This window comes from Gymnoscopelus braueri, assembly GCF_963280865.1.
Source record: "Gymnoscopelus braueri genome assembly, chromosome: 22".
NCBI lineage: Eukaryota > Metazoa > Chordata > Actinopteri > Myctophiformes > Myctophidae > Gymnoscopelus > Gymnoscopelus braueri.
Window position 1 is genome coordinate 6,076,374 of NC_137624.1, and position 22,995 is coordinate 6,099,368.

General features: G+C 40.0%; 1 protein-coding gene across 2 annotated transcripts in view; it reads left to right on the forward strand.

Moving 5' to 3' along the window:
* The first annotated feature begins 1,985 nt into the window (after positions 1-1,985).
* The window catches only part of tln1 (talin 1), a 116,894-nt gene continuing 95,884 nt past the window's right edge, over positions 1,986-22,995 (forward strand). The window contains exon 1 of one of the 2 annotated variants that reach the window (XM_080420458.1): positions 1,986-2,154. The gene's annotated coding sequence lies outside the window, so the exon portion shown is untranslated. The remainder of the gene's footprint in view (positions 2,155-22,995) is intronic. The other variant, XM_080420457.1, reaches the window with a different exon arrangement.

Below are 22,995 nucleotides of genomic sequence, written 5' to 3' on the forward strand. Positions count from 1 at the left end.
ATGTCTATTAGAAAAGGTTCCCCTATAGAGGGTCATTAGTCTAGGGAATGATAAGGGAGTGTTTTGTATTGTAATGTATTTTTTTAACTTATCAACTGTTAACTGTGAGAGGACCTCAATGGAAATAAGTCTCAGGACGTTTTTGTGTTATCCTCGAACTGCTGTAGCCATGTAGTTTTATTGCTTTTCAAATAAATCAAATCAAAATACGTATTATTTACAACAATGTTGTTTTACCACACACGAAAATATGGTATGACCTTTAAACATTTTTGAAAACAGGAAATCCGGCTGATTATGCTTTCGATTTCTGAATATCTTGGTGGGCTACTATTCATGTTTTTTCCCCCTTTTTTTCTAGAGCCAATATGGCCCCTGCTATACCTTGCCATACCCAATTGACGCTCCTGGTCTAGTCATGATGACTTTAAGCCTAGCCTATAGGCCTAGTTATTGGGTTTACTGAGTTTATGTCACTGTCTGAGCTAAAGCAGTGTGTGAGAGAATGGCCCTCAATGGGTAATGGTCTGCTTATGGCTACATTTTGTCGTATTGTTAACCCAGCTATACGCTGGTTCATTTCTGATTATTTAATCTCAGGGACCCCAATCTAGACTGTAAAATCCTCAGTGTTATTTAAACTCTGAGGGTGTGCAAAAGGATCTGTAATGCTTATTTTATTGTCTTGTAGATGTCTTGTAAAATGTAAACTATCCAATCTACAAGCTCACAACGAGTGCCCAGCCTTCCCCCAAAAAATATCCAATACTTTTGTACTTTTACCCAGGTACATTTTGCATTCCGGACTTTTACTTGTGAGTAGGCTACTTTTTCCACCACTGCTGGTGTCTGGTATTTGTAGAGCACCACTGACAAGAAAGTACTGCCTGATGCTCTTAAGTGCAATATCTCTCCCCGGCCACAAGGAGGCAGTCATGTTGCTCTCTCACGCAAGGAGAGAGCAAATGGAAGGAGGGAGACCTGGGTTCGAGGATGACGCGGCTTGGTGTCACAGCACAGGTATGGAAAGGAGTCACACAAGCACGCGCACACACACACACACACACACACACACACACACACACACACACACACACACACACACACACACACACACACACACACACACACACACACACACACACACACATTTTGTTTATTAGAAAAATCTAGTACTTCTACTTTGACACATAATCTATTTTTCATACCAATACTTTTGTACTTTTACTCAAGTAAAACATTTTAATACAGGACATTATGTCATCTGTACTGTTTTATGGCATTGGTACTTTCTTATAGCTAAACATTATGTAGAATAATGTATAATCCTCAGTGTTACATCTGAGGGTGTACAGATGTGTGCACCTTCCCTCAGATGATACAAATTGACATATAGAGGCCTAACTACTTTTTATTCAAGTAAAAGCACTCGAGTATAGCCTTAAATTATTCCATCACTGCGCGCGTGCGTGCACGGCGTTTTTTTTGGGTGGGTTCAAAATAAAATCCACATGAAATGACAATTATGACATAGCTAATATATGATATATGGATAGGATATATGGAAGACCTTGTATTGTGAATTTGTACTTGTACTGTTGTTCTCGACTAAATAAAGTACATCAATCAATCCATAGGTCCATAGGTCCAAACATTAAAAAAAATAAAATACCACACAATGAAATAAATCAAATCCAAAATGAAATAAATAAAAAGCTCAATGATAAAATAAAATAAAAATCAACTAAATCAATTAATACAATTAAATAAATAATATGTATATGTTTTTTAATGATATATCTACTTTTACTCATTCATATAAAAATGACTCGATTAGCCTACTTTCTTCCACCACGGCGCGCGTGCACGGCAGTAAAAACAAACAAATATATATATATATATATATTACACCGCGCGCGTGCGCGTCAAGGCGCTGGAGGGAGGGTGGAGTTTGAACCCAACAGGGAAGGAAGGAGAAGAAGAAAAAAAAAAGAAAAGCGCTCGGCTGCCCTTCACCCTAAAGAACATCTCTCAATATATATATATTTATATATATATATACAGCATTCTGACCCTTATTACACACACACAAGGACGGACACACAGAGGCGCGCAGTGCGACAGACAGACAGGCAGGCAGACAGACAGAGGTGAGTTGAATAACAAAACGTTTTTTGTGTGTGTTTTTACAGAACTTTACTTCCTTCCGAGTCCGACTGACGTTCTTGGAAGAAGAAGAAGAAGAAGAGAAAAAGTTACTTCCATAGTTGAAATAAAGCTAGTTTAAAATGGGTTAAATGGTTTTAAGTTCAACCCGCCCGTCGTGGTGTGTGAAACGCTGAGCTTGTTGGCGACGTTACTTCCATCCACAGTTTAATAAAGCTAGTTTAAATGAATACCAAAACGCTCGCCCCAAAAAACAGTCGCCCCCCCGGGCAAAGCCGGCGGTATTCACCTGGTATTCCTCAGTAAACTATGCCTAAACCTAACCTTATTCCTAAACGTAACTTCAGTAAAACTATGCCTAAACCTAACCTTATTCCTAAACTTAACCTCAGTGAATTTATGCCTAAACTTAACCTTATTCCTAACCTTATCCTCAGTAAAACTATGCCTAAACCTAAACTTATTTCTAACCTTATCCTCAGTAAAACTATGCCTAAACCTAAACTTATTTCTAACCTTATCCTCAGTAAAATCATTTTTTAAGTACTGAGGATAAGGTTCGAAAAAACCTTAAAAAGGATAAGGTTCGAAATATTTTCGTGCTATTCTTGTATATAATACAACAATTTCTTGTATAGAATACAAGAACCACTGGGGGCGAGCGTGTTTTGGGGCGAGTCTTCCTTCAAAATGGGCTCACACACGGTTTTTGGTCGTTCTTGAGGGAGAGAAAAAAAAGTTTTTTTTCCTCCAGCGTTTGACACAACTTTTTCACCGCGTCCCACAAGCTCCTTTTTTAAACCCCCCCTCCAACGTTTAAATTACTAAATAAACCAGAATTGCATTATTTTACGCATTAACGTCGCACCCATATTTCTCCACAACCGACTGTAATTATGTTTTATTATAAACAGCAGCTATTATTCTACAGGGTCGCCCCCCCCTGGGAACAGGACGTTGTTGAGTTTTGTACAAAACTATATGAACGTCAACAAAACCGTTTACCGGTTACAATGGCGTTTTATTTATTTTAAGCTTTAATGACAATGTGTGTAAGACAGTGCAGTTATAGCGGTCAAACTGAACTATGCAGCCTCCGGCTCTGCATTCTTGTGTGCGGGGTGTGGTGTGTGTGTGTGTGTGTGTGTGTGTGTGTGTGTGTGTGTGTGTGTGTGTGTGTGTGTGTGTGTGTGTGTTGCGATTTCCTTGTTCAGCCGACTGTTGCAAGGGATACACATTGTGTAGAATAATGTGTACGTGTTGGTTTGACGTCTGAGAAGTGTACAAATGTAACCAAATAATGGACCCATGTTACATTTGTACACTTCTCAGATGCTACAAATCAGTGGTGGAAAGTAACTAATTACATGTACTCAAGTACTGTACACTACTTAAGTACAATTATTTTTACTTTATTGGAGTATTTCCATTTTTCAGTACTTTTACTTCTACTCCACTAAATCTCAGAGGCAAACATTATACTTTTACTCCACTACAATTATTTGGAAACTTAAGTCACTAGTTACTTTGCAGATACTATATACATTATTACATTATAAAACATACCACTTTAGCCTTATTTTATACTTAGGCTATTTGAAAATAGCAGATCTACAAGCTCACATCGCGTCGCATCACGGGGCGTTGTGAGCTTGTAGATCTGCTATTTTCAAACATTTTAGTACTTTTACTTTTGGTACTATATTTTGATGCCAATACTTTTGTACTTTTACTCGAGTAACATTTCAAACACAGGCCTTTTACTTGTAACTTGTATTTGTATTGTGGTATTGCTACTTTTACTTAAGTAAAATATCTGAGTACTTTTCCCACCACTGCTACAAATTGACACAAAATGACACATTGGGCTGTCTATTCGATGGGATCGTGGAAGGGTGGCGTTTTGGCAGGCTGTTGCAATCATGTCATGCCATTATGTTGTGTCATTGTTCAGACGCTACAGTCAGTGGATCTTATAGTTATTGTAGGGCCATAAAAAAAAAACAGGCCAATGGTACTTTAAGTTGGGATATTATTTAAATACTAGGTCGGTCTGTCTGTCTCTCTGTCTATCTGTCTCTGTCTGTCTCTTTGTCTATCTGTCTCTCTCTGTGTCTGTCTGTCTCTCTGTCTCGCTCTGTCTGTATCTGTCTCTCTCTATCTGTCTTTCTCTCTCTGTGTTTCAAACTGTCGCCTCTCTCTCACTCTGTCTGTCTGTCTCTCTCTCTGTCTCTCTCTCTCTGTCTCTCTCTCTGTGTCTCTCTCCTCTCTCTCTCTACACAGCAGCAGTACACTAGAAGCGAAGCTTCCATATTTGCCCGCACATACATCAGTGCATATGGTTCATGCATAAGAGATTACATTCTTGGAATTGCAGTAGACCTTTTTTTTTGTTTGAAGTATAGACACGTCTCCTGTATCTGTTACTACTATAGCCTACTTGTTTCTTTACTGAGAATGACTGTATGGCGTTTGAGAGCGTGAGATTATGAAGGCCTATAATGCCAGTGTTTCTCAATATGTGGTCCTGGGACCCCCAGGAGTCCCGTCAGGGGATTCCAGGGGGTCCCCAGCAAAATGAGGAACAGTTTAATTTCCCTCTTATTTCAGTGGCTTGTAGTTAACCCAATGAGAGTATAGCTATGTACAGTATAAGAATGACTGACTCATAGCTTTCTCTCTCCTCACCTACAGTATGTACTATATCTGAACTAACAACTAACATCTGCTCTTATGGAGGTCCCTGTCTCAAAATCGTTTCATATTGTCTGACAGTGCTCTAATACAGTGGTTTTCAACCCTTTTTCATATCCAGGTCCATTATTTATTCAGCGTTTGAGCCTCGGAACCACCATTTGAGGAGATTTAGCCTCTCAGACCCGAGACTTAGAATATTTTGTTATCGTTGGATACGATTTCCACAATTCCATCCATGCTGTATTGATGTTGGTACCATAGGAGAGAGAACAGGCCAACGTTGATCAAAATAGCACTTCTTTAATTAAATAATGCAGATGTTTAACAATAATGTAGCTCTTGAGAGCGTAAAATGAAACCAAATGGACCCTTATGGGTCCATTTGGTTTCATTTTACGCTCTCAAGAGTTAATGATCTATTTAGGGTCCATTACTCCATTTGGTTACCAACTATCATTTAGCTGGGGACCACCTGGAACCCCCTCAAGGGCCTCTGGTGGTCCCCAGAGAACCACTGCTCTAATACATATCAATTTAGGGTCCTTGACTAAGGCTGTCACGATCATGACATTTTACCTGACAGTTAATTGTCAATGCAAATGTAATTGTGTTTTTGGCTTTGGACATTGGAACATATACAAATTAACTTTTTGTCTTTTTAAGGCTTCGTAAAGAAGTTTCGCAGGGCACATCTGACACATAACTTGGCCTAAATATCGTTGCTGTCGGGCAGAAACCTCCATATTCATAATGTTTGTGTTTTTCCGTAAATCACAATCACAAAAGCATCAAAAGTAGCAGATCCACAAGCTCGTTCGCACCGTGTTTTGAGCTTGTAGATCTGCTACTTTTGCCATTTAAAAAGAAAAAATCTAATCCTGAAAAGTAACACTTTGAGGTTTCCACCCAACAGAGACAATTATACAAAGAAATGACTGACACTTTATAATTCTTTACTAAATAGGAAAGATCTGCTATTTCCACTATTTTCTGAAAATGTATGGACATTTTCAAACATGGAAATGATTATGAGGATGATACAAACATAATTGTGATTCAGCGATTATGTAATAATTGTGACAGGCCTATCCCTGACTTGAACAATGTTTGAGAACTGCTATGTGCCAGCATTATACATGATGCTGTCAAAGCAAGGTTGGCTCCATTGCAAGGCATTATGTAATACAAAGTAGAAAAAGAATGTAGTTGACATTTTAAATGACATGGCATATGATCACTGATATACAGTAAAATTGTGTTGTTGTTTTTTTGAAGAAAACCCCAGGCTTGTGAAATGTGAACAGGTCGCTGGTTCTCAAACGTTTTCATGTCAAGGACCTCCAAAATGATATTATGTATCGGCCGCAGACCCCCATCTGAAAATGTCTCTTGCTTGCCAGGGACCCCCAGAAGTGAAGATTTGTAACAAGAAATGACAAAAATAGCAGATATATGAGCTTGTAGATCTGCTGTTTTGGAACTGCCAACATATAAATGGATAAAGTGGTCAAAATGATTGCGACGCTATATGAACTACTTTTGCCCCACTATGAGAACCAATGGTTTAGGCGGTATGTATTTTCTGACTGCTTTACATTAGTTCTAGGTGCATACCATTCATACCTGACCACTTATGTAAGCTGGCACTAGTAATATTATATCCATGAATCCAATACAATATTGGTTTTCACCCTTACACATGTAGGCCGACACTAAAAGGACAATATGCTTTCATGTTTAGCTCACTGTCTAGATTGACAGTGGTTCTCAAAGTGGGGTCCGGGTACCCCAGGGGTCCCTTGGGGGGGTTCCAGGGGGTCCCCAGCAAAATGTGTTAACCCATTCAATCCGGGAACGCATCTCTGTCATTTTAGGTTTCTTTGGCTATTCAAAAATAGCAGATATACAAGCTCATAGCGCGGCACCGAGTGCCGAGATTTAGCAAATCTTTGTGTGTGTGTGTGTGAATATTTTTTAAAGCAAACATTTTCAACTCAAATCTTTTGCCTCTGGGTACAAAATATTTCGCTTTAACATATATACTGTATATGCAAAGATTTGCACACATTTTCAAGATTTTTCAAAAATAGCAGATCTTCGAGCTTGTAGATCTGCTATTTTTGAATAGCCAAACAAATCTAAAAATGACACACAGATGCGTTCCCGTTCTTAATGGGTTAAAATAGTATCAAAATAACACTACATCAATCTACAAGCTCTCACCATTGGAGCTAATCTGCTATTTTCAAAAGTATTTTGAAAAAATAATGAATATTTTTAAAACATTTTAGCAACACATCAAAATATTTTCTGATGGCGGTACGTGGCCAAATACATGTTAATTTGGGGGTCCTTGACATGAAAAGAAGCCGTTTCCATTTATTTCAGTGTGGTACGGTATGTAAATGTAAATAATATTCAGGGAGCTAAACATGAAATAACACCAACATGGTCCTATAAATATCAGCTTATGTTGACCGTATCTAATGTTGTGGTAGTTCTACTGCTAACAGCAAACAAAATTAAAGCTTGACTTTGAACCATTAAAGTGTGAATTTAATCATAATCGTAATATATCGGTGTGAAAAATCACATGTTTCCTCCCCAATCGTTCAGCTGTAGTTGTGGCGCTGTGGTAAATCCACCTCCAACTGTGTGGTGTAAACCTTTGTTTGTTTGGTTCAGGCACGTCTATTCTGTTGGTTTGGCTTCAGGCGTGGCTGTGGTGGAAGGTAACTAAGTACATTTATTCAAGTGCTGTACTCAACTACAATTTTGAGGTATATTTACTTCAATTTTTTGATATGTTATTATACTTCTACTCCACTACTCATCTCAGAGGCAAATATTGTACTTTTCTTTTTACCCCACTTTAATTTTTGACAGTTTTGGTTGTTAAAATTGTACTTAGGTACAGTACTTACGTAAATGTACTTAGTTACTTTCCGCCACTGGGTGTATTATGTTTGTTTGGCTTCATGTGGGTGTGTATTCCTGGCACGCAGCCTCGGACCATGTGTTTAAACACACAGCCAGTCAGCAGCCACACGTCAAATGTACACACCATTAATGAGAGAGCTGAAAACCCCCAGTTGCTGCTGTCAGGCAGAAACCTTGTATCTCCTTATTTCCAGTGGTGGAAAAAGCACTCCAATTTCATACTTAAGCAAAAGTATCAATACTGCAATATAGAAATACATAGTGAAAGTCCGGAATTCAAAATGTACTGTAATTTCTCCCCTCACACATTTCTGTGCGTTTGCACTGCTGTCGTATCCTACTGACTCACCTGCCAGTGAGGAGCCCCCACCGGGAGGATGTATAGGGCCTCCGTCCTACTCCTCCCGCCCAACACTCCCCGCTGACGGGTGCCGCCCCCCAGCCCTTTAGGATTATGTGTAGTGACAAACATCACCCTGCCCGCCCGGCTTCCCTCCCCCGAACACGGGCTAATTGTGTTCGTATAGACGCTCAATGAAGCCGGATGCACCGCGGCGGATTCGAACCCCTAGACTCCGGTGGTGGGCAGATACTTCCCTTATTATATTTTTTTAATGTGTTTTTTTTAATAAATCAATGCCCTACTTAATCATACAAGACTGTCACACAAAGGTAGTGACAATAGCTGATCTTTGTTAACTTGTAGATCGGCTATTTTCAGTAGCTTAACAGGTTTTTTTAAGTGATAAAAAAGGACCTGTTTTAGACATGCAAGGTTTCCACCCAAGCGGGACAAAATGCTTCTTATCACATGGGAGTACAGTCAGTTAGCGACACATAATTTTTTTTGGCAGGAAAGGCACATAATTTGCCCATGCCCCAGCTCTGTTTGCCACCTTTGCAGACAAGGCACACACATTGACGTTTAAGTAGCACTTGTGTGCTGTTTGATAGTATGTAACTCTGCCCTGTGTTTGTTTACGTAACAAAATAATGTATCTGTATACATTGTGTACCCATCATTCCCTCTACACCAGCAGTTCATCACAGTCACTAGAATAGTGGTGGTGTTTACCTGCAGGAACACATTGCCCGGCGGTTTGTTTTGGTAGACCCAAAAACATCCTGTCTACCAAAACAAGCGGTGAAAACACCAAAATACAGCGAGAGGGCAATATGTTTCTGCAGGTAAACACTGCTCCAGTGGCTGGTAACTGCTGGTATAGAGGGGGACATGATTGTTAAACATGTATTTATTGTTTTGTTGTGTGTAAACACAGGGCAACGTTACATACCATGCCTTTAATAGGGCTGGGCCATAGGGACAACATCAAACGTCAATATATTTTAACCAAATACCTCCATATCAATATTGTTAATACATTTTTGAAAAATAGGGAAAATAGCTGATTTACAAGTTCACAACAAGAACAAGACTTGAAAACTTTATTTTCACATTTTGGAACATTTTGAAAGTATAACGTAGAGCTTAAGTGATTAAAAACTAGGAAAAGTCAACACAATATTACTATATCCCAAATCCCAGATGATATTTAATCTGATATCAATATAATATCCATATACTACCCAGGCTAACTTTTAAGAAGTGTAATAATTACCACTACATTATCTGTGGTTAAAATCCGACCCCATGTACATTCTCTATTTACCACCCAATATTGACACAGTCTAGACACACCTCATTGGATAAGCTCATTGACCTACTATTTGTCATGCATTTGTGTTAAATTGACCTTCGGGATGTAGGCCACATCAATAACATACATTTGTAGACATTGATTTTTACTTTCTCTGTCTCACTCGGCCTTGTGGGTGTGCGGTTGTGTTTAACCAGATAATGTAGTATGTTTATAGTTACTACTAACATCTAGAGCTACTGTACAATGTCATATTGAACAAGTTGTCCTAATAACAGTGTTATCTCGCTCCGTGGAAATATGCTTGGTATCTTTACTGTTTTTTAAGTGAACATACTGCATGTTCACTTAAAAACAGTTACATGCACACCAACACTTTAGCGCGAGGTTCCACTTTATGTTAATTCCATTTACTTTTCAGTTGAAATGACTTGATATTTGGTGCTTGTTCCAGACACTATAAGGTCAAAGGAAAAAAAAAAACGCCACAGTATACTTCTGTTAGGCCAGCTGGCTGAGGCATTCTGGGAAATGGTGTTTATTTTTCTTCTCCAGGACTACTTTTATATTGCTATGGTACACGTTTTATGATGATGTGTGTGCGTGTGTGTGTGTGTGCACGTGCGTACGAGAGAGAACGTGTACGTGTGTGTACATGCACAAGTTTGCCTGTGCAAAAATGTGTTGCAGCTTGCAAAGTGTGATACTTTCAAGTAGGGCTCCAACTATTGAGTATTTTCTTAGCGATTATTCTATCAATTACTTTTCAGATTAATTGAATAATCGAGAAACATCGACAAGCTTTTAGATTGTCTAATTGCAGTATTTTTATGTATTATTTTCCTTTTTTTTGTTTGTTTGCCTCTGCCCAAGCAGCCCAAAACAGGGAAAATTTATTAATCAGTTATCTCATTAAATTATCAATTATTTTGTATTATTGATTTAATCGATTAGTGCGATTGTTACACCCCTGACTTTCTTGTCACAGATGGACTGATGCTGGATCATGTAATGTCATTGCTATCAAAAGCATTGTGCTTTTAACCCATTCCAACCGGGAACGCATCTGTGTCATTTTTAGATTTCTTTGGCTATTAAAAAATAGCAGATCTACAAGCTCATAGCTATGAGCTTGTAGATCTGCTATCATTTTTTGAAAAATCGTAGCCATTTTTGGCAAATCTTTGAATATGTATATATTTTGAAAGCAAACATTTGTAACTCAAATCTTTGCTTCTGGGGATTCTACAAAATGTACAAATGTCTTCTAAATCAAAAATTTTTTAAACTTATGTTGCTGTAATATCAGTGGTTCTCAAAAATTATAATGTATTTGGCCGTGGACCCCCATCTCAAATTATTTTGTTCCAGGGACCCCCCCAGAAGTTGTAACAGAGTTTAAAAATGTTCAAGATTTTCACGTAAAAAAAATAAATAGCAGATCTACAAGCTCATAGCACGGCACTTGTAGATCTGCTATTTTTGAATAGCCAAAGAAATCTGTTGTGGCAGGGTGATCTTCCTGTGTACTTGTTGACCTCTGCCGCCCAATTTCACATTGCAGTTTGCTTTCACAAATCGTGTCGGGTGAAAAGCTTGTATGTCCAAAACAGAGCATTTTCAGGAAACGGTAAAAAGAATCATGTGTTCTGGATGTAATGTAGTTATTATTTACTCACAAGCTCTTAATACCTTTTTCATTGGTTCAATATTTATAAAACCCACGCACACACTTATCCACTGTCAGTTAAACGTATAAACTTTGGAACTTAAAAAAAAAAAAAAATACAAAAATGGCAACTCTAAAAGCTCACAACGCGTGGCGATGTGTTGTGAGCTTGTAGATCGTCTATTTGTGCTACTTTCTGTGTGACACTGTAGTATGATAAAGCAGGGCAGGGGATTCATTTACTGTTGAAATGTGGAGATACAAGGTTTCTGCCCGACAGCGACAAAGTATTGTGGTTGCTACAGTTCCTCAAACACTTGACACAGACGTTTGTGACATTTGCTTTAGTCATGTAGAAATACATTGTCATTCACTTATTTAAAGGCACAGCGTCCGGTGGACATACTGTATCTTAGTAACTCCAGCATGTTGTTAGTTGTTCCATGGAGTCAGCTCAGTTCCCGGGACACCACAGGGTGCGTCCCAGCCTAGGTCCTCAAATGATATCCTTGTTTCCCTCACTTGTGTCCTTTCCTTGCGTCTTAAAACCCATGAACTCTTTTCCTGCCAGACTTTATAGGGCATAGCAGTGGCGGCCATTTTCTGGTTCCACTCCAAAATAGTCAATGCATTTTTCCAATTGACATTTCCAAAAATATTTATATCAATTCATTTAAGCCTAGAATCAAGCCATCCAGGGTCCTGGTGAATCATGACCATAAAACATTTGTTTCTATGATTTTATTTTATTTTATATCTAATTATATGATCTACTATATTTAATAAATACCCTTTGTTTTGCCGTTTTCAAATACGTTCTTTTCACCGAATCAAACGTTTTATGGTCATGATTCACCAGGACCCTGGATGGCTTGATTCTAGGCTTAAAATAATTGATATAAATATTTTTGGAAATGTCAATGGGAAAAACGCATTGACTATTTTGGAGTGGAACCAGAAAATGGCCGCCACTGCTATGCCCTATTTCTGGCTGTGTGCAGCTTCTGCCAGCGATTTTCACAGAATAGTCACATAATATTTATCTCCAGTATGATCGATCCCCTGATGGTTTCTAATCACGGGGGCTTTCACTGTGTTTCCGTGAAAAAAGGAAGGAAGTGGATGGAGGAGTAAATCTTGTGATCACGTGATCTCCTAGATCTCTCTGTGTCTGAGCCTGAAATGGTGGCGCATAGGTTTTGGAACTGCGCCATCTAGTGGAAACACCAAAAAAGAAAAAGTCGTCAAAATCATCTTTGGCAGTTTGGGCCTTTTGGAAAAAAGTCATCCTTAAAACCGGGAAAGCATTCAAAAATAGCAGATCTACAAGACACTTTGTGCCGCGCTCTGTACCCCAGCCTCGTTCGGGAGCGAGTGTTGGGCATGATTCATCCTCTAGTGTGAGCGGTTCAAAGATCCAATCTTAAGCCACCCGAGTCGCTCACAGGACGGGACGGGCCTGTTTGATATTTGATATTTATCTGGATAGCTACTGTCTTGAGTGGAACGGCATGGGCACGGCAGGACTGAGAGAATGACAGTGTACAAGAAGACAGATGTGAAGTGAATGAGTAGACTTGTGGCCTATACAACCTGGGACACTGCAAATTAACCCATTCAATCTGGGAACGCATCTGTGTCATTTTAAAGATTTCTATTTCTTCTTAAATAGCAGATCTACAAGCTCATAGCGCGGCGAGCAAAATAATGTGTGCAAATCTTTGAATATATATATATATATTTTTAAAGCGACCATTTGTAACTCAAATCTTTGCTTCTGGGGGGGATCCCTGGAACAAAACATTTTGATGTTTTGTTCCAGGGACCAATACAGAGTCCGCGGCCAAATACATAATCTAATAAATCTAAATCCTAACAGTATGTTGCTAAATAACCTTTCCATGTCAAGGACCCCCAAAATTATATGTATTTGGCCATGGACCCCGATCTCAAAATATGTTGTTCAGGGACCCCCAGAAGCACAGATCTGAGTTAAAAATGTTTGCTTTAAAACACATATATATATATATATATGTATATTCAAAGATTTGCACAAATTTTCCATGATTTAAAAAGAATATATAGCAGATCTACAAGCTCATAGGTGCGGCCCTTGGTGACGCGCTATGAGCTTGTAGATCTGCTATTTCTGAATAGCCAAATAAATCTTAAAATGACACTGATGCGTTCCCGGTCTTAATGGATTAAACCGGCTCCGTTGGTTATTTACATCTGCTGGGCTGCTGCTGCTGCTGCTGCTGCTGCTGCTGCTGCTGCTGCATGTGACCACGTGAGATGAAATGACGCCCTGTGCTGCGTTCGGACCACCCCCGATAATTGTTCAGCAACGAGGGTCTCCCTGTCTCTCCAGCTCTTCAATAAACAGAAAATACATTTTCAGGTCGGGATGCCAATTTTATCCAATCAGGAGAGAGAACTTGTATCAATATTATACTGAGACTAGATATCATCTGGGATTTTTTTCCCTAACTTGAAAATCTAGTCCTATATTGTACTGATCAGAGCAATGGTCACTGAGTTGTGGCCTTTTTTGAAGTGTTAAACACTGATGTAGTCACAGTGTGCTATTGTCGTGCCAGACCCCTGAACAGTGCTTGTGCCACGTTTTGGATCGGAGAAAGTTGAGAAACCACACATTGACAATGTGTGGCCCCTGACGGCCCCTGACCTGTAAGCTGGGTTGTACAGCATGGCCCCTGGCAGTAATACGTTGTACAACATGGTCCCTAGAGGCCCCTGATATTAAGCTGGGTTGTACCCCATGGCCCCTGGTGAGACTATTCTCACCACGGGAGATTCTATTCTGTTTGTGGATGCGGCTCGGAGCAATGGTCGCCTTGACAACTGCATTGTACATGGACCCCAATGTTCCTCTTATATTCAGAATGACGGCTCAATCAGAATAAAGGTGCCTCACGTAATCATGTCAATTGGAAGAGAATATCCCAATTCTCATTCTGGTTGAGAGGGATGGTTTAAATCTTTTGATATTCAAAGGACCCCTGGCTAATAAGCCAAACATTTAAAAACACCTTAAATATTTTATCTATTTTAGAAATGGTTCATCTTTTACTCAAGGGGGACAACAGCCGTCGCAGGTTGATGATGTCATTTGTCCATGTGTGGCCCAGCCCTATGGAATGCATGTGCTAATAAAACATATTTAAAATATTGTTTTGATGTTCATATTAACCTTAGGAAGTATAAACTAGTTTTTTATTAGGACGTGCTAAAAACATTCCATAGGGCTGGACCACACATGGACAAAATGACATCATCAACTTGTGACGGCCGGTGTCTCCCTTGAGTAAAATATGGACTATTTCTAAAATAACTAAAGTATTTAAGGTGTTTTTAATTTGACATTTTAGTTGGCTTATTAGCCAGATCAATAGGAACATATCAGCATATAAACACTTATTCCTGTCTTTTCTCTCTAGTTGGTTGAGGTTGGTCTCTGGTTGGAAAATTTACAGGAAAAAAACTGATCCACTTTGTGCATGTCAAAAATAATATTCGGATTACATGCCTTGAGGCACGTAAACAAGGATTACTTTGATCCATGTAGACAGTTAAGTTGGAATCTGTGATGTGAATTATGTCATTCTGAGTGAAGAAATAAGTCTTTTCCTGCTTTGAATCACTTACTCTTATTATACTTTCAAAAACATCCTGCTGCGTTGTGAGCTTGTACATTTTTGGGGGAAAATATTTGGGATAAATGTGAATATTTTTGAAAATATTTGGAAGGTTTTTGGCCTGTAATAACATGCCCCAAAATACAGTCTCCAGGGTTAAAGTGGTCTTAAATGCTGCATTACACTGAAGTGATGTCATTTTCCGAACTCACCTGACTGTTCTAGCTGTTCTGTCTTACTTATTATTTATTATATGCAAGGTTTCTGTCGGGCAGAAACCTTGCATCTCCATCTTTTGTTTCTTAATGCCCTACTTCATCGTAGAAGAGTAGTGAAAATAGCAGATCTACAAGTTCACAACGATGCATTGTGTGAGCTTGTAGATCGGCTATTTTCACTGTTTTTTTTTTTAAAGAACGGTTTTGGGCCCGCACCCTAGGCTGCATTATGGGTTCGAGTCCCGATCCCGACGACCTTTGCTGCGTGTCACTCCCCGTCTCGCTCTCCCCATTTCCTGTCCCATTTCCTGTCTATCTACTATATACTATCAATAAAGGCAGAAAAAGCCAAAAAAATACCGTTAAAGAAAAGAAAAAAAAGAGCGGTTTTGGACATACAAAGTTTACACCCGACAACAAAGACTTATTATATAGTAATTACTGATGATTATGTATCAATACTTATGTGTAAATACTTTTATGAATGCAGCAATAGACATTCCCACAGTAATATCGATTGTGTGATGATATTATCATCATGATATGGATATTGAGGCATTTGGTTGTGATTCTGTCCTCATCCCTCAGCCTACACACACACACACACACACACACACACACACACACACACACACACACACACACACACACACACACACACACACACACACACACACACACGCTTGTAGATTGGCTATTTTCGGTGCACGACACCAAAGTATATTTCAGGCTTTATATCCAATCCCTAAACCTAACCTCTAAATGTCTGATCCTGACCCTAACCTAGTAACCTTCCTATTTGTGATCCTAAACTCCTCAAACCTTTTTTTTAACTATAAAACAACCATCACTCTTATGAATGTCTGTTGTCTGTTTCTCAAATTCTATTATACTTGTGGCCCTCACAAGTATACACACACACACACACACACACACACACACACACACACACACACACACACACACACACACACACACACACACACACACACACACACAGGAAGGCTGCAGGCATGGTAATAATGGAAGTAGCATGTTAGTTAACAGTTGTTTGGTGTGTGTGTGTGTGTGTGTGTGTGTGTGTGTGTGTGCAGTCTGGTGGGGTTGGATGGGGGGAGCTTCATAAAAGCAGCTTTTAACTACATAACACATGTATCACTTATGTGTCATATATGTATTTATGGCTTATTTATACAACAACACAAATACTTGTCTGTGAATCAATGCATGGTTTTATTATTATTTTTATAGCAAGGCGCCCAAGAGGCGAGCCTTCTGGAAGAGTGTGTGTGTGCGTGTGTGTATCCCTGGCTCGATCCCTGGCTCCCCCTGTGTCAAAGTGCCCTTGAGCAAGACATTGAACCCCTAAAAGTGACTCTCCACCAAACAAAAGCGAAAGTTAGCATTTAGTTCAGCATAAGCAGTCAGCCTGCCAGTGTTGCCAGGCCGCTTATTATAAGCGACTTTGGGCTTGTTTTCCTGTAAAGTTGCTTGTAAATATTCATAGTTGCTAGTTGCTTTTGTTTGGGCTGGTTTCTGAAGTGTAGTTGCTTATTTGGGCTTGCTTTCAATATTCCTTTTGAAAATAGCTGTTATAATAGGGCTCAAACTGGTCGCTTCTTTTGGGCTTTTTTTCATATACCTGGTCGCTTGTTTCACTCACAGAATCTGGCAACACCAAAGCCAACACGGACCAAACCTTTAACCCCCCTCTGTCCCCCCTCATCACTACCCCACGGCTCTGCCAGTCGGCCCAAAGACTGAACATGCTCGGTTTCTCATCGTCTGGTCGATAGAGGTCCGGACCCGACGGAACCACGCTATCCGACAACAAGTTGTCGGCAGCAGACACTTTCCAACGCCTGCCGCCGCAGAGTCGGGACTAAATCGGGGCGATGGAGAGCTGCCTTAACTGCTCCTGATGAGAGCCTTCTGCCTTGCATGGTGTCCTGTCCTCTGCCGTCGGTGTGTGTGAATGTGTGTGAACATGGGTGAACATGGGTGTGTGTGTGTGTGTGTGTGTGTGTGTGTGGGTGAATGTAATGCACATTGTAAAGCCCTTTGGAGAAAGGTGCTTTATAAATAGGCCATTTAGCATTCATGATGGGGCCGGGTGATATGTACATACCCCAGAGTTTTGTGTTGTGTCTGTTGGTGGATAATCTGGCCAACATTACAACACAGATCAGATTCAGCGGCACATTTCTTGCTCAGTAGGCCAAGAGTAAGACCCTGTCTTGTTTGGTCTGGTTTCTAACCCATTCAATCCGGGCACGTGTAATTTTAAGATTTCTTTGGCTATTAAAAAATAGCAGATATACAAGCTCATGGTGCCGCGCTATGAGCTTGTAGATCTGGTTTTTTTTTTTTTATCATGAAAACTTTTGCAAATCTTTGAACATTTGTAATATATTTTGTTCCAGGGACCTCCAGAAGCAAATATTTGGTTTAAAAATGTTGTTTAAAAAAATATATGTATTCAAACTAAGATTTGCGCAAATGTTCAAGGTTTTTCTAAAATAGCAGATCTGCCACGCTGTGAGCTTGTATTTCTGCTATTGTTGAATAGCCAAAGTGTAAAATAATGGTTATAGCTAAAATCTAAAATGACACAGATGCGTTCCCGGTCTAAATGGGTTAAGGCAGCTGCTACTGTACATACTCCAACCGAACAAGACCTTTTTTTGGCTTCGGAAGGACTTGTCGATCCAAAGAAAGTTCGGAGAGGACCACAGCGTTTTTATACTCCCTCAGAATTAAGTTCTGAATGCTAGACCCCACACACTTGAAGCATTGTACAGACAGAGAGTGGCGTTTGCCACCCCCTAGTTTTGTTGATGCATATTTTCCCCAACTATGACATTTTTTGGCAGAATAATTTGATTTCTGCTCAAGTTCTGCAACCATAGAATACATTTCAACAACACAAATATTGCATGGGGGTCCCTGGCATGAAATATGTTTCCAAATTATACCAATTTGGGGGTGCTTGACATGAAAACGTGATTTAAACAACTGTTCCTTTGAACTAGACCCCGTCTAGAAATGTCTTCATTTTCATGAAGACATTTCTAACATTTTGAACACAGGACTTTTTACTCGTAACAGATCATTTCAATGTAAAAAAAACATTTTTCATCTTCTCCCAGCCACTGAACACACCCTTGTGGGTGCATTTGGTTGTGTTCGCTCAACTCCCAGAGTTAAATCACCACTCTGTTATTTGACAGTCGAGGCATGGCTGCCATTGTCAGCACATTCCTCCGTGCTTCCAGTTTAGGAGTTGTGTGGATTTGGGTACATGTTTACTTCCACGCCGCACGCGGCCATATTTGGACAGCGCTAGCACCGGCCCCGGCCGTGCAAAATGCTGTGTTTTTCAGCCGTCGTCGTCGCATTGGATTGCGTTTTGGCTCAGAGACGTGTCAGTGTAATGGCCGTGTGCTGCTATCTCAACCAGCCGCTTGATGAGACGTTAAGCATTCTCTCCCCGGCCCGCCAGACATTTAAAAGGCAAAATCCTGGGATAGTTTTCAACAGATCCGATTGCTATTTGGATCGCTGATTGTGGCTTTAACGTGGGTGTCTGGCGTATGACGTGACAGTTGGTTTCAAAGCTGCTGAGAATCCATGGATTACATACTGAGATATTTTCAGCACAGACAAATGGACGGACGGACAAGACTGACTGGCTGGCTGGCTGAGTGACTGACTGACTGATTTAATAGAAATTTGTATTGATATAAGCCAATGTACAAGCTAAAACACGTGCATACAACAGTCAAAAGCATGAACACGAGAAAGCTTGAAAGTGTATTTCCGTTGTGGTCCTTTCGAGATGACACAAAACACAATAGTATGTACAGTAATATACTGTATTTGTGAATTAGCCTGGACAATTATAAAAGTGACAAGTCTGGATGATGTTACAGACAGTTACTTAGGACATAGCGGTAGTTATGAATAGGACCTGCTATCATTCAGCCATCTTTTGTGGGAGGATTTAAAATTAGACGGACAGAGGGAGAGACAGACAGACAGACAGAGGCACAGACAGACAGACAGAGAGGGAGGGAGGGAGGGAGAGACAGACAGAGGGAGAGACAGACAGACAGACAGACAGAAATCCAGTGATTCTCAACTTTCTTTTACATCCTTTTTTTTAAAGGACCCCCAGTTTGATATGCATTAGACCACACCACAGACCCCCGTTTGATACCATGTTCATTTGAATCCGAGAGTGTACACAGGGGTTGACACTAACGGTTGCCCGACTGCCCGTGGCAAGTGAACAAAACACAAGTGGAGTTTGCTTTCAGGTTGGCCGACACAGGCAAGTGCATTCGGTCTTCATTAAATATTATTGGCTATTCATGAAGGACAATGCTACCTTTTTACAACTAGCAGCATGCACTCATTCTGTTTTTCAAAGTGACTGTCGCCACTCTGAAGTTATCGATTAGATTTAACATTAATTTGTTCTATAAGAGTAAAGCTCCTTACACACCGGGGGCGATTTTTTTAATGCGAATAATACGTTTTAAAAAAATAAACGTATAAAGTCAATGCAAGCTTCCATGGAGCGAAAAAGCGAAGCGAAAAAGCGCCTTTTAATTATTCGGAACGAGTCCGAATTTTGCGTATATTTGCATAATCGTCGGTGTGTAAGGACCTTTAGAATTAACTTTTCGGGCAAGTGAACATGACCTGTACTTGCCTGACGGGCAAGTGCCTCTGAGACCTTAAGTGTCAACCCCTGCTGTACAAATGGAACCAAATGGACTACACTCTGAGTTACACAGCAATGTCATATTTCCATCATTTCCATGTTGTCGTCCACGCTCTTTTAGCCACTATCAACCTGTAAAAAAAGCAAAAGTTGTAGGTTTACAAGCTTGTAAATGGGCTATTTTTATTGCAATGTTTATGTTCCAATATTCAATGCAACAAACAAACAAACAAATACATCATTAATCACAACTAGTTTTAAGACAATTAATCATCAGCTAAATGTGGTGATGCCTTGTAATTACTGTCATTTGTAGCAGCAGCAGCAGTAGACTGCTTGGTGGTGATGGTGTAAATATAGGCCCAGTGTTCACACTGTGGTTGTGTGTGTGTGTGTGTGTGTGTGTGTGTGTGTTCACATCACACGCCACCACACGTCACTGTGTGTGTGTGTTTGCTCTGTTTCTGCACACTCATGTGAGAAGAACCACACACAGCTTCCACACTGCTCTTCGCTGGCTCAACCCATTAAGACCGGGAACGCGTCTGTGTCGTTTTTTACATGTCTTTTTGCTATTCAAAAACAGCAGATATACAAGCTCATAGCGTGGCACCGAGTGCCGCGCTATGAGCTTGTAGATCTGCTGTTTTTGCAAATCTTTGAATATCTTCTTTTTTTTTTACGCAAACATTTTAAACTCATATCTTTGCTTCTGGGGATTCTACAAATGTCTTCTAAATCCTAACAGTTTTCTGAAACACTTATGTTGCTCTAATATCAGTGGTTCTCCAACATTTTCATGTCAAGGACCCCCACAATGATATGTATTTGGTCGCGGACCCCCATCTCAAAATATTTAGTTCCAGGGACCACCAGAAGCAAATATTTGAGTTACAAATGTTCATTAAAAACATATATATATATATATATATATTAAAAAATAAGCAAAAATGTTCAAGATTTTTCAAAAATAGCAGATCTACAAGCTCATAGCGCGGCACAGCTTGTATATCTGCTATTTTTGAATATCCAAAGAAATCTAAAGTGACGCGGATGCGTTCCCGGATTGAATGGGTTAAAAAGCCCTGCTTCTCAAAGTGTGACCCCAGGGATCCGGGTGGGGTTGGGGGGGGGGGGGGGGGGGTTATCAAGCAAAATCGTTTAAAGTCATTTCACTGAATTTAGATCAGGGATCTTCATGCAGGCCAAGGACCCCTTAGCTGAGAAAGAGATGAAGCAGGGACTCCCCACTACATATTGGATTCATGTTAAATGTGTGTTACTTTGCGAACTTGCCCTTTTGGCTCGGTACTTGGTCTGCACTTCTTTCCCTGTACGGCAAACCTTTTCGCCGAAAATAGCCGATCTACAAGCATTTTCAGTGGTTAATGTGAAAATAAAAAAATAAAGTCCCTATCACACAAATATTTGGTGGCCCCCCCTGCAGTATCTCTGAGGACCCCCTAGGGGTCCCCGGACCGCCTGTTGACGACTATTGATACCCGAGGTTTCACTCTCTCTACTTACTGTTATCTCCCCACCTACATTAAAGTTGCAGCATTGTGTGTACTAAAGCTAATCTAACAGTAATGCTGGTTAGGGATGTCATAGCCTAGGACAGTACTTCTCAAACTTACTTTTTGATATATATATATTTGGTCGCGGACCCCCCCATCGACTTTTTTGTGCCAGGGACCCCCAGAAGCAAAGATTTGAGTTTAAAAATATTCGTTAAAAATAGCCTTATTCAAAGATTTGGACACATTTTCAATTTTTTTCAGAAATGTCAGATCTACAAGCTTGTATATCTGCTTTTTTTGAATAGCCAAAGTATAAAACAATGTAACAATTTGATACTTTCAAAAAGTAGTGTAAATAGCAGATCTACAAGCTCACAACAGATACAAATGTGGAGTAGTTGTAGCTGTAGTGTCAGGTTATGTAGATGTGGATGATGTCGCCAGAGATGTTGGGATTGGCTGTTTCCCTCCCTGCATTCCTGCACTCCTCTGGGAGCCAATGAAATGACTGTGATCCACTGCTCTGTCAGAGAGAGAGAGAGAGAGAGAGAGAGAGGATAAAGAGGGGAGAAGAGGGGGGAGAGACACACACACACACACACACAGACACACACACACACACACACACACAGAGGGGGGAGAGCAGGAGCTAGGGAGAGATAGAGGCAGACAGAGGGAGAGAAATACACACACAGTTGAGAGAGAAAGAGAAAGAATGAGAGTGTGGAGTGGTAAAAGTACTCAAATTGTTTTTACTCAAGTAAAAGTATCAATACTGCAATGTAGAAATACTCTGATACAAGTAAAATTTACTTTCACACGTTTTCAAATGGATAACATCTTTTGAAAACAGCATGCGACGCATTGTGAGCTTGTAGATCGGTTATTTTCAAATAGCCGAAATGTATATATAATAGGGCTGAAGTGGTTAATGTATGTTTTCAAAATCTACAAAGTAACTAGTAACTAAAGTTGTCAAATAATAGTGGAGTCAAAGTACAATATTTGCCTCTGAGTGGAGTAGAAGTAAAAGTACGCAAATTGGAAATACTCCAGTAATGTAAAAAGTACCTCAACATTTTACTTAAGTACAGTACTTGAGTAAATGTACTTAGTCACTTTCCACCACTGGGGTGGTGTGTGTGTGTGTGTGTGTGTGTGTGTGTGTGTGTGTGTGTGTGTGTGAGACAGAGAGAGAGAGAGGGTAGAGCTCTCAGAATGCTAGTGGAATTCCATTGGAATGTGGGATGGACTGGAGCCATGGTTCAGCTCAGCCTGCTGCCTCCTCTAAATCCATCACTACTATTTAAAGGCTGCGTCGCACTGTGTGTTTGTCTTACTATCCTTGTGAGGACCAAATGGCCTCACAAATGTTGTAGAATTTGAGGAATAGACATTGTTGTGGACATTGTTTTTCGCTTAAAAAAAATATATATTCAAAGATTTGCACACATTTTCACGATTTTTCAAAAAAATTGCAGATCTACAAGCTCATAGCACGGCACTCATAGCCAAATAAATCTAAAAATGACACTGATGCTTTCTGTGACACACACACACACTGCTATTTTCAATTCTGTCCTACAATGTTTATGTCCTCACACGTATAGTATTACACGTGTGTGTGTGTGTGTGTGTGTGTGTGTGTGTGTGTGTGTGTGTGTGTGTGTGTGTGTGTGTGTGTGCTCAGGAAAGTCTTATTTTAACCATTTATAACTCTGGGAGTGTACAAAATGTAA